Raw genomic sequence first — 12141 nt, 5'->3', positions numbered from 1 at the left:
CAACCAGAAATAAGAAAACATGCTGACCATACCTGAACAATTATTGACATGATACTCAAAGAAGATGAAAACGAAGTGTTTTAGGTGAAGTTAGCAGTTAAGTGATTAGATTTGGGATCCATTTAGAATACTGGTTCATTTTATTTCCAGCTCTCTTGATGCTAATGTCCTTGGAGAAACAACAGATAAAGACCTAATACACTCCCTTCCTGCAAGGAGAAATAAGGTGATTAATAGTGACTAAGCTGGCAGTGGTTTTAGAGGACTCAGAATATTTCTACAATAACATGACGTTTGGACGCAGAGCTGATAGAACATGCAGCAAACAAGCCTTGTCAACGTTTAAATGGAAAGAACCAGGACATGAAGGAACAAGTATGAGACTCCGACAGGCAACAAGGTCGGGATGACAGAAAGAAGACATCCAAAATGTTGTTAGTGCTGGTCTTTGCTTCATCTTGAGAAGAACAGTACAGGCGTTGGTTATGTGCAGAAAAATATTCTATGCTTTTTATAATGATAAACACTTATTTCTAGAGCTGCGATTTCAGTTTAAGTTGAAAACTATCAATGCGAAACAGAACATGCAAGACACTTCCATGTGAATGTCATCGTGTTTTGTCATGCATGAATTTTATATTTAGAACTTGAATTTAGTTTACATAATAAAAATCTCTTTAGACAATTAAATCAGACCTCCGTCTCTATTTTAAGACGCAAACATCTGATAGCATCCTTTTATGTTTTATTATCTGTTTCATTCTGAGTTTACTCTTTCAGATGAACCTTCAGTCATCCTTCATAAACTATTTTGTATGAGGATTAGACAGTATTATTTGTTTTCAACAATTTTAGATTATAAATACATATACCATTCAAGTGATAATAAAAGTTGTTTCGGCCATAGTACTATTACAGATGATTGGAAAATCTCTTAAGTTGATGTTGTTTGCCTTTACTTTTAATTAGCTACTGAGACAATCTTTACATCATTAAACAAATGTTCCAGAGCATAAACAAATGTAACACACCTTAAATTAACATTCTTCAACATACAACTGGGCCAAGAAAGATCATGTCAAACCCAAAATTCAAGCACTAATACTATGTCCTTGAGATTTTAACCTTTTAAGTAAAGTTTAAATTTTTAGTGTATGCCAACTACACTTTGCTCCACTGACTCTAAAATTAGTAATTCAGTGCATTTTATTTATAATTTTTTCTGCATATTTGTGTGTTTATCAGTTTTACAATCACCTGACCAAAAAAAAAATCTCTGGCAGGAAAAAAAAATAAAACGTAAGAGGGGAAAGATTCATTTTGGACACATTTTCAGAGGTTTGAGTCCACAGTGCTTTGATAACTTGATTCTGGACCTTTGATTAAGCTGATCTCCATGGTCATGAATGCAACAAGGCAGAAGAAACTGATCACATCATAGTGTGCTGGAAGCAAAGAAAAGGAAGGGAAGAATCATGGCCAGGAACAAGATAACTCTAGGACCTCAGTGTCCTATTTCTCCCCATCCTAGTCTCAATGTTCCCAGAATGTTTGTAAATGGGACGATCAGCATGGGAGTAACTTATTAACATACAGGGATGTGGTCATATTCAAACCTTACTAGAGCTATATGTACATTGTATGTACGCGCACATGCGTGTGTGTGTGTGTGTGTGTGTGTTGCGGGCAATACTATACTTTGGGGAGTAAGTAGTAAGTAAATGTGATGTTAATCAAATATTGGACTGCAGTTTATCTATAAAACAGGCATTCTATAAATTAAATATCAGAAATTGCACAAAGCTATCAAGCAATCATTATGCAGAGCAGTTAGCAATTACTATGAGGCATGAAGTATGTCCCAGGATAATAGTTACTCTGATATCTCCTTAACTTCATGATGAGCTCAAGGATTCATTTATATAAAACATAAAATGTTTCTAGGCAAAATAATTTATACAGTTTTGTTTTTCATAATGGAAAACAGAATTGTTTAATTTTTTTAATGAGGAATACCAAAACTACCAAGAAGAGAATGATATTTCCTGGGTAGAGGACCCCAACATTTACAGAAGGCACTGTATCATAGCAGGAAACCTCATCCTCTATCTTTTACAATCTTGGCTCCCACTCTTCCACAATATTCACTGAGATAAGCATATTGGTGCATTGTTGGTGTATAAGAATTGTGAGCCATTACCTGTAATATTAGATAAACAACTATATGGATCATATGTGTCTCAAATACTTCATTTCAACTAAAATCATATGTCAGGGTCCAGATTCCAGTAGTGGCCTGGTCCCAAAGAGGAGGTAAGGCGTCAACAAGGGAAGGATGAGCCAGGCGTGATAGTTGAGAGAATCTTGAAACCTGACTACCTAACACTGAGTGCTTTATTTTTACAGAATTCAGTAAACATGGACAGATTCATGTTGTTCAAAACGTATATAATATCATTTTTGTTTTTGGACATGTGTTTAATTTTTTTCTCGTATAACTGGCATCATAAGGTCAGTCATTATTGATGAACCCCGACAGAACAAGTTACCTTGTACAATAATTTTCCCAAGTTATCATTGATAAACAGGGTTATCTTTTATAATCACTTTTTACTCATCAACCTATAACCCAACTTTTAAGTATCTAGAGACATATGACAGCCCGTTCGTATTCTGCCAGAGTTTGCGGCTTTAAGGACACTGGCTAGAAAAAAAAAAAATCTCTTAGACAGCCCAGGCAGTTGCCCATGTCCTGATCAGTGTATTATAACCCTTAATGGTCAGAGTGCCCAAGACAAATTCTTAGACCAAGTTGCTACATTTATCATTCAATTTGTGGTATAAAACAATGTTTATATTTTATGTCTATTTTGAATTTGTTTATATATCTAATCCTGGGGCATTCTTTTTTTCCTTGGTCATAAGACACCAGAGTGGCTCACTATGAGCAAACTTTTTTAAGAGAAAGAGAGGTCCTGACACCTCATTCTTTAGTCTTCATTCTGTACCATTCTCTGTCCATCAATATAAGACTCTGTAGGGCAGAGGTAACTTCAGCTAATCTAATTTTGTTGCTGTATATGCCATGTAGTCGCCTGAGTATATACTGGGAAGAGGCATGAATCTGAACTTTGGCCAACTCCTCTTGACCACCAAACCTTGTTGAACTTTGGAGTTTACTTTGTTTTGATCATCTTGTTCCTGTGCAAGTACAGGGGTGTAGCAGCAGCCCACTTATTAGTTCATGGCTGCTTAGCCCCAAAATAATCATACAGAATCTGTATTAATTAAATCACTGTTTGACCTATTAGCTCTAGCTTCTTACTGATTTGCTCTTACATATTAATTTAACCCATATTTTATTAATCTGTGTATGGCCACAAGGCTGTGGCTTACCAGCTAAAGTCCGGTACATTGGCTAAATATAGCCAGAGGGGCTACATTGGCATCTTTTTGTGACTCTGCCTCCTTTCTCCCAGTGTTCAGCTTAGTTTTCTCTGCCTACCTAAGTTCTGATCTATCAACAGGCCAAGGCAGTTTCTTTATTCATGAATGTTAATCATAGCATACAGAGGGGAATCCCACATCACAGGACCAAGACCCTCTACCCTGTATTCACGCTGAGCAAGGTCTCAACTTGATATGCCAGACTTTCTTGATTCCCCATGGTAAGCCTTACTCTTTCTGAAGAGGAGGTGAGGGATTGAGAGGAGAGAAGTTGGGGTGGAGTGGGAAAAGAGGGAGGGGAAACTGTGGTTGATATGTAAAATGAAAAAAAAATTAAGTAAAAGAAAGGATATCTCAAAGCTTCAAAAGAGAGCTCTGGCTTCTTTTATATGTATCACAACCTGCAAGTGGATAAAGGTATCTCCCTAAAAGCAGGAGCGGTTATATGCTCAGCACTTTCTTGGGGAGGCTTAGAAGCAGATCTGGTAGAAGGCATAAATAATTCTTAAGAAATTTCACTCTTGGGAATATACCCAAGAGATGCCCTATCATACTACAAAAGTATTTGTTCAAGTATGTTCATAGCTGCACTATTTGTAATAGCCAGAACATGGAAACAACCTAGGTGCCCCTCAATAGAAGAATGGTTAAAGAAGATGTGGAACATATACACATTAGAGTTTTACTCAGCGGTAAAAGCAATGACATCTTGAATTTTGCATGCAAATGGATGGAAATAGAAAATGCTTTACTGAGTGAGGTAACCCAGACCCAAAAAGAGGAATATGGTATGTACTCACTCATAAGTGGATTCTAGCCATAGTTAAAGGTCTTTGAGTCTATAATTTGTGATCCTAGAGAAGCTAAATAAGAAGGTGAACCTGAAGAAAATCATATAGCTATCCTCCTGGATAGTGGAACTAGGCAAGATTGCCAGGCAAACTCGGGTGCATGGGGGGTGGGGGGGGTGGAAGTAATGGAAGACGGTCAGGGAGAGGGGAGAGGGGCAGGATTGGGGAAGGCTTGGGGGAATGGGAGGGGGGGGGAGGGAGGAAGGATGGTTGGGAGAGCAGGGAGGTTTATATCTCAGCTAGGGGAGCCATTTTAGGGTTTGCAAGAGACTTGATTCTGAAGGGGTTCCTAGTAAAAATTAAATAAAAAAATAAATAAATAAAAAATTTTAAAAAAATTAAAAAAAATAATAAAAAAAAGAAAAGAAAACGCTTTACTGAGTCAGGTAATCCAGACCCAAAAAGAGGATTATGGTATGTATTCACTCATAAATGGATTCTAGCCATAATTAAAGGTCTTTGAGCCTATTATTCGTGATCCTAGAGAAGCTGGATAGGAGGGTGAATCTGAAGAAAATTCAGGTAGTTTTCCTCCTGGAGATTGGAAATAGACAAGAGTCCCAGGTAACCTCGGGTGCATGGGGAGGGGGTAGGAGGGTTGTTGGAAGGGGAGAGGGTTAGAGAGAAGGGAGCAGGGGAGGAATGGGGAATGCTCGGGGGACTGGGAGGGGGAGAGGGAGGAAGGATAGATATGGAATCAGGGAAGAATATATCTCAACTAAGGGAGTCAGTTTAGGGTTTACTAGAGACTTGATTATAAATGGGATCCCAGGTCCAAGGAGAGATCCCCAAATTCTTCTCTGGACAGAGGAGAGGGTGTCTGAACTGGCCTTGGCCCATAACCATACTGATGAATATTTTGCTTATCACCATAGATCCTTCATCTGGCGATGGATGGAGATGGAGACGGAGACCCACATTGGAACACTGGACTTAACTCCCTAGGTCCAAACGAGAAGCAGAAGGAAAGAGAACGTGAGCAAGGAAGGCAAGATCAGAGGGAACCTTCATCCAAGGATGGATGGCGATACAGACGGAGACCCACATTGGAGCACCGGACGGAGTCCCCCAAGGTCCAAATGAGGAGCAGAAGGAGGAAGAACATGAAAAAGGAAATCAGGACTGCGAGGGGTGCGATCACCCACTAATACAAGGGGACTGATCTAATGAGAGTTCACCAAGGCCAGTTGACTGGGACTGAGCAGGCATGTGATCCAACCAGATTCTCTGAATGAGGCTGGATTCTCTGAATGTGGCTGGCCTGGAGTCTTTTTGAAAAGCCATTGACAATGACACTGGGACTTGTTTCCTCTGCATATACTGGATTTCTGGGATCCAGTCTGTTTGGATGCTCACGTTCCTGGACCTGGAGGGAGGGGGGAGGAGCTTGAACTACCTACAGGGCAGGAGACCCTGACTACTCTTGGGGATGGAGAGGGAGGAGGGGAGGGAGAGGGGGGAGTGGGAGGGGGTTGGAAAGAGGGGCGGAAATGGAGACTTTTGTATTTTAATAAACTTTGAGAAAAAAAAAGAAATTTCCATCAATCCAATATCCCCAAATTGTACAGATATTAAAAGTCCCCCATCATGTGATCAAAGCCCAAAGTGACATGGTAGCTACCACATAGCTCAGCTTTACTGAGTCTTTGTCAAGCAGCAGTGCTGGCTTTATGACTTTTGCAGATCACATAAGATATGGTTGCACTGATAGTGTTCATAATTAATAGTGTTATTTTAATTCAGTTTTATGATGCCTTGGTTATGTTTTTATGGTATTTTGTATTATTCACGAAAATGACTATTTGAACAGTATTAATGTATTGCTCATATTCATCTTGTAATTAAATATTGTGATATATTCAGATGTCAAAGTCATGAAATAGGTAATCCAGTTACTCTCCTATTTTGTGCGACTTAAATGTTTTGTGGTTGTGGGATGAGTCAATTTTTCTGAAATAGTAGTTACCTCAGATTAGACAAAGTGGCAACGATGCCTTATATCTTTCAAGCCATATTTCCAGTGAATTTCGAATCACATATGTTTGCAATGTATTTCCAATCTCTTTCAATTGGAAGAAATGGAAACTACTACATTTTATCAGCTTTCATTTGATATGCACAATCACAGAAAAATGTCATTTTACAATGTATTTTCTTTCAGTTTTCTTTTCTGTGTTTATCCATTTATTTAAAATGATTGATATATATTTCAAAGTTCAACAATAAACATGTTGAATGGGAAACCGTAAGAGTTGCATAAATTATGTGTGGCCTGAATATGTGATTCCTCACTTGATAATGCTTCCATAGGGAAACAAAGACATATAGCATCAAAATTGGGTTAATGGTTAATTTTGAAGAGTCTAGAGTTCTAGAACATGTATCAAATTATTCTTAAATATAAAACTTTTAATGAAATGTTTTATCGAGATTATTTTCTCAACTCACTACAAACTTATGATTGGTTATTGGGATATTTCCTTTTGTCTATAAAATGAAGACAACTCTTCATTCTGTAATGTTCTAAATTAAAGAAAGATTCCCAGTTTTGTTGCTGTATGATTACAATTTAGAAACCACATTCTGCAGTAATAGAAAACTACCTGGAACTAATAAGTTTATTCAAGTTAAATCAAAGTAATCTTAATGAAATGAATTACATTTTAAAAGACTAGGTGAATTGAATGCTTCACTTTTTAGTGACTTTATTCAAGTAATATAGTAAAGTATGTACTTGCGGAACAAAGAGCTTAGTTTGTCTTATAATGACCATTTCCATTAGTTAGGTCTCTGACTGATTTCCATCACGGTGAACTTCATTAGATCACATGTGTGCTGCAAGGATGGTCAGTTAGTGTTTCTGAAGTGCAGAAAAGAACTCAGAAGTCAATACTTTCGTTTTATAGAAACTCTGACTGAGGACACTAACCAGGACCCTGCCATAACTATGCTACTATGCTAATCCCTTTTAAGGCAGTGACCAGAATAACTTACTCTGGAAAAGTTCCACCACCACTTAATTCTTCCTCACTTGGGAACATGATGCCAATCCCTAAGCCTGTGGGGTATTAAGCACATCCAAACCATAACACCTTTGATTATCATCGTTCTTAATGCATCATTTTATTGTCCTCTTTATTAGCTTTTATAGATAGTTTTCACAATGGAGAAGTTGGGGTTCATTCTTCTAGAAAAGGGAAGTCCAGGCCTTCCTATCTCTTGTATGAGCCAGCTGACTCAGTATAAAATCATATACTATAATGTCTTTATTTATTGTCATAGTTTCCTTTAGAAACCCTTAAAAGCCCAGGTCTGTTTCTAAGTTCATCATTTCTCCATAAATCACGTTTACTATCTTTATAGTCCTGTCAGTAAGTTCAGAGTTCATTGCACTACAACTTTCAAAATGTAAATCCTTTTGTCTTCCATTGTTAATCTTTAAACATTTCTAGTTTTATTTTATAGGTTAAAAATTACTAATGGATTTTGTTTAAACAATAGTTAAGTGACTATATTAGCTTAACATTTCTTATCATTCAGGACTATACATTGAATAAGGACTTTATTTTCATTACTTACCCATTACCATAAAACTATATTTTATCTTCTGCCTTATTGAGTTCTTTCATTTTTGAGATTTATACCGTGTTGTAAAAATGATTCACACATATTTTAAGTCATAAAATTAAAACTGAATATGAGTAACTTGTAGATGTATAGAAGGTACTTTAGAGAACACACACTCATTAGCTCCAAAACTCCACAATGGAATTATGCATACATGTTTTCCATGTTTCCTTCACTCTAAAAATACAAATCCTGATGTCTGACATTGTATTTTGCAAAGCATGTGGCAAGATAACTTATGAAAAAGTATAGCTGGCTTCCCATTTACAGCATATAAGTGAATGGTTAGTCTTTTTATACTGGGTGTAGAAGTACATATGGCTTTTTGTTTGAAAGACGGATTTGATTATTATTTATACACCTTCTGAAAATCTTTAGCAATGCATTTATCAAAGTACATAATCTGATTATTTTTTTAGAAACTACACCGGTTCCAGCTCCAATCAATCACATCTTGACATGTGAAGGAGATAAATTGGAAATCCATTAACTGCTACTGAAGACTTTTATTATGATCCTGTTAGTTTTCCGACTTTCTTTGTCCCCATCCTACACACTCACATTCTTTTGTTTATCTCTAGGATATCACTTTATTTGTTGCTCATTTGTTCCACCCTAATTTTTCCATAACTAATGTCAGTGTAAGGTACTCAAAATAAAACCTTGAAATAGTGTTTGAATGATTTTAAAAAATGCTGATTTCAGGAAACATCATTTATGTGACCATCAAAGAAGGAAATAGTCAGGAAATGGAAGCAATTTTAGACCATCTATCTTGGATTATCTGATGGACAGTGAATTTAACAAAAGTCATGTCAATAAAGGTAGAGAAACTGGGTATGTCAATTAACTCATTCTTCCCATAGTATTTAATTAAGCATTGCTATTTAAATTATTTATCATATTCTTAAATGTGTGTGTGTGTGTGTGTGTTGGATTTCCTTGGAGTTGGAGACACACGGTGATGGTATTTGACCAAGGTGTATGCAGGAACAGAACTATGTTCTCTGCAAGTGTTCTTTACCACCAAGACGTCTCTTCAGACACTGAACATTTTTTTAGGAGGATGAAAACTTTCACCTTTTCCTAATTAAATATAGGTAGGTTCCATCAATTTGCCTTCAAATTTCATGATGTCCTTGTTTTGACAGCTGAATAATACTCCACTGTGTAAGTATAACACCTTTTTTTAATCAGTTGAGGCACATCTATGTTATTCCCAGTTTCTGGCTATTACAAATAAAACTGTTATGAACATTATGGTATGATTGAACATCCTTTGGGTATATGCCCAAGTGCAGTATAACTGGATCTTGTGTTAGGTTGATTTCCAAGTTTCTGAAAAAACAACATACTGAGTTCCAAAGTGATGCACAAGTTTGCACTCCCGTCAACAATAGACTAGTGTTCCCCTCACTACACATCTTCTCCAGCATGAGCTGTGACTTGTGTTTTTTGACCTTAGCCATTCTAACATGAGTAAGATCAAATCTCAGATTCGTTTTGATTTTCATTTCTCTGTTGGTTATTGAATGTCTCCTTAAGTGTTTCAAAGTCATTTGAGATTCTTTGGTTGAGAATACTGTTTATATATGCACACCATTTGTAAAAATTATATTATCTTGGTTTATTGATTTTTGGTTTCTTGAGTTATTTACATATTTTGGAAATCAGCCCTCTGAGGGATGTGAAGTTGGTGAAGATCTTTCTCCAGTACTGTAGGCTGCTTCATTCTGAGTAAGGTAACCCAGATTGAGGAAGACAAACATGGTATGTACTCACTTGTAAATGGATATTAGCTGTATAATAATGGGTAGCCATAATCCAACCTAGTCCTATAGTGGCTAGGTAACAAGGAGAGTCCTTGGGGGGACACACAGATCTCCCTGTGAAGGGGAAATATGGAGATTTTAGGAATGAACTGAGGAGAGTTGGGGAAGAGAACACCAGCAATCAAGTTGGGAGTCACAGAGGGGTAATTGTGAAAGAGATTACTATAAAGGGGGCATGTCAGATTCAGGTAAAAACCTGGTGCAACCATGCACAAATGTCAAGTCCAGATGGATAAAAGACCTAAGCATAAACCAATCACACTGAATCTCGTAGAAGAGAAAGTGGGAAGTACACTTGAACACATTGGCACAAGAGACCATTTCCTAAATATAACCCCAGTAGCACCAACACTGGGAAAAACCAATTAATAAATGATACCTCCTGAAACCGACAAATTTCTGTAAAGCAAAAGACACGGTCAACACGACAAAGTGGCAGCCTAGAGAATGGGAAAAATATCTCCAACAACCCCATATCAGACAGAGGCTGATCTCCCAAATATACAAAGAACTCACAAAATTGGTCATCAAAAGAACAAATAATCCAGTAAAAAAAATGAGTGCAGACATAAACAGAGAACTTTCAAAAGATGAATCTAAAATGACTGAAACACACTTAAAACAATGTTCAACATCCTTGGTTATCAGATAAATGCAAATTAAAACAAGACTGAGATTCCATCTTACACCTACAAGAATGCCCAAGATCAAAAACACAGATGACAACTTATGCTGGAGAGGTTGTGGGATAAAGGGGAACACTCCTGCATTGCTGGTGGGAGTTCATACTGAGACAGCCCCTTTGGATGTCAGGGTGGTGATTTCTAAAAAATTAGGAAACAACCTTTCTCAAGACCCAGCAATGCTACTTTTGGGTATTTACCCAAAGGATGCTCATTTGTACCACAGGGACATGTGCTCAACTATGTTCATAGCAGCCTTATTTGTCATAGTTAGAACCTGGAAACAACCTAAATGTCCCGTCCCTCAACTGAAGAATGGATAAGGAAAATGTTGTACATTTACACAATAGAATACTAAACAGAAGAAAAAAATAATGGCATCTTGATATTTGCAGGCAAATTAATGGATCTAGAAAACATCATATTAAGTGAGGTAACTCACACTCAGAAATACAAATATCATATGTACTCACTCACAAGTGACTTTTACGCATAAAGCAAGGAAAACCAGCCTATAATTCACAATACCAGAGAACCTAGACAATAATGAGGACCCTAAGAGAGATATATACAGATCTAATCTACATGGAAAGTAGAAAAAGACAAGATCTCCTGAGTAAATTTGGGAGCATGGGGACCATGGGATAGAGTAGGAGAAGGGGAGGAAGGCAGGGGAGCAGAGAAAAATGTATAGCTCAATAAAATCATTACAATTTTTTAAAGCCTGGTACAAAACTATCTCCCAGGAATCAAAGATGACCTCCAGCTTAGACCCCTAGGAATAGTAGATATGTAGCCTGAACTGGCAATCTCCTGTGAGCAGATTTGTGACTAACCCAATTGTCACCAAAGAGGCATCAGTTGTAATCAGAAAGGCATCCTCTAGCAACTGATAGATTCCAAAGCAGACCTACAGTCAGACATTAGGTGGAATTCTGGAATCCTGCAAAGAGGAGGAGCAAGCATTGGACCGACCTCGACCTTCAGCAAATATGCTGCATGTGTGTAGCTTGCTCCTCTTGTCGGACTTCTAACAGTAAGAAAATAGCTATTTCTAACTCTTTAACAGGATATGGGGACCCTACTCTACATAAATTACATACATACATTTCACACACGCATTACATACATACATATGTAGTGATATTTTATTTATGTTTTATTAAATAAAGCTTGCCTAAATTTCAGAAGGGCAAAGCTAAGCCACTAGAGGTCAGTCAGTGGTGGCACATACCTTTAATCCCAGCATTTGGAAGACAGAGGCAGATGGATCTCTGCAACTTCCAGGCCACCCTGGGCTACACAAGATCAATGCAGAAACACATCCAGGTGGTGATTCCTCATACCTTCAATCCAACTACTTAATCCCAGCATTAGAGGGAATATAAATGGGAGGAGAGAGGGGCTAAGTCTGCTTAGTCTTCTTAGGTTGTGGTCGCACAGCCTTGGTGGAAAGGTACTTCTCTAGTGACTTGGTTGCTTTGCTTTTCTGGTTTGTAGATTGAACCCTACTATCTGTCTCTGGGGTTTTATAGTTTGTTTCACATACACATAGTAAGGCCTTATTCAGCCTTAAGACAAGGCGGAGTTCTTAGTCATACTGCAACTTGATTTGCCATGTTTGTTGATACTCATGGTAGATATGCCCTTCCCCAAATAGAAACAGAGGACAAGTGGATTGGGGACTGGAAACAGAGCATG

Source organism: Myodes glareolus, chromosome 1, assembly GCF_982192425.1.
Source record: "Myodes glareolus chromosome 1, mMyoGla1.1, whole genome shotgun sequence".
In the NCBI taxonomy this organism is placed as follows: Eukaryota; Metazoa; Chordata; class Mammalia; order Rodentia; family Cricetidae; genus Myodes; species Myodes glareolus.
Note: the sequence above shows the minus strand (reverse complement) of the source record.